Source organism: Stegostoma tigrinum, chromosome 8 (assembly GCF_030684315.1).
Source record: "Stegostoma tigrinum isolate sSteTig4 chromosome 8, sSteTig4.hap1, whole genome shotgun sequence".
In the NCBI taxonomy this organism is placed as follows: domain Eukaryota; kingdom Metazoa; phylum Chordata; class Chondrichthyes; order Orectolobiformes; family Stegostomatidae; genus Stegostoma; species Stegostoma tigrinum.
Window position 1 is genome coordinate 10,503,065 of NC_081361.1, and position 1,621 is coordinate 10,504,685.

The window sequence follows — 1,621 nt, forward strand, 5'->3', positions numbered from 1 at the left end:
GGTCTTGGCAGACTAGAGATAGGAAGGATGTTTTCTCTTATGGGAGAATCTAGAACTAAGAGTCACTGTTTAAAAATCAGGGGACTCCCATTTAAACAATGATCAGAGGATTGTTTTTACTCTCAGAGGGTTATGACTCTAAGTCTTCTTTCTTTCTGAAAATGCGGTGGAAGCAGAGTACCATAACATTTTTTAAGGAAGAGAAAGATGTCAAGCAAGGAGGGCTATCAGGGAAGGCAGGAGTGTGGGTTTGAGATTTGAATATGAGCTATAAGGAGACTAGAAAAACTCAAGTTGTTTTCTCTGGAACAGTGGAGGCAGAGGGGAGACTTGATAGACGTCTATAAAATTACAAGACATGTAGAAAAGGTTGACAGTCAGAATCTTTTCCCCAGAATTGAAATGTCTAATGCTAGGGTGCTTGCATTTAAGGTTAGAGGGGGAAAGTTCAAAGGAGATGTGAGGAGCAAGTTTTTTACTTGAGAGTGGTAAGAGTCTGGAATGCACTACTAGCAGTGGATACGGAGGCAGATACAATTAGGGACTTTTAGATAAGCACATGAATATGGAAGGAAGGGAGGGATATGGACCAAGGGCAGGCAGAAGGGATTAGTTTCATTTGGTGTCATGTTCAGCTTGGCATCGTGGGCTGAAGGGCCCATTCCTGTACTGTACTGAATCTGACAATGTTGTCCTCACCATCTTTGAGGCTCCAGATTTGCTTTCATGAAGCATGGACAATGGAGACATTGTTCCTTATCTGGGTGGGGGTAGCCTCAGATGGACAAGGCCTGGTAGACGCTAAGAGCTTTTCTTTCATTCCTCCTCTTTCTGCTGTGAGCAGTTCATCCTTTCTTTTGCTGCAAATGCACAATCGCTCTCTCATGCTGCAGCCTAACAGGAATCACAACTACAGCACCCCTGACTGAAAGCAGATAGTCTGACCAGAACCCCTACAGTCACAACAAATGGCCTTCCCAACATGTAGCATACTCCTTGCTGGCTTCACCAACTGTAACCAACTTCACAATGTATACAGCACTTCCAGAAACCAAAACAGACCCTGTAGAGATTTTTCAATGCTAACCTGCAAGCTGTTAATGATCCCTTTAAATTGTGTGTTATATGGTGATGGGGAAGGGAGGATGTGTTCTTTCATGTTGTTGAGCACACAATCAGGTGTATGGGTGTATGAGAAGGCTTGCGAGAGGCTGCTGACTAGAGCAGTGAGGTTGAAAATGTCAGCAGTGTTATGCTCTGATAACTGAGACTTACATAACTTCCCCTGCCTACCTTCTTCCAGTGCACACTCCTAACTCCCACACTAATGCCCTGACCCAGGATGGCATTCAATGCTGGGTACAGCACAGGCGTATGCATGCTTCATGAGCAGCATCTTGAGATGACAGTGGCAGCTGAGGCAACAGAAAGCCATCATCATGGGCGTTATACAGTGTCAATGAAAAGTCAAATGGAACAAGTTGCATGTACCTGGGTACCTCTATGTCAGCTTAGCTGTTCAATATAAATGCTACAGTGTTTGAGAAATCTCTGGAATTGTAGGCCCATTCAGTGTGGTCTACAATCAAGTGGTTGGGTTAGGGAGCTGATCTTAAAAAGT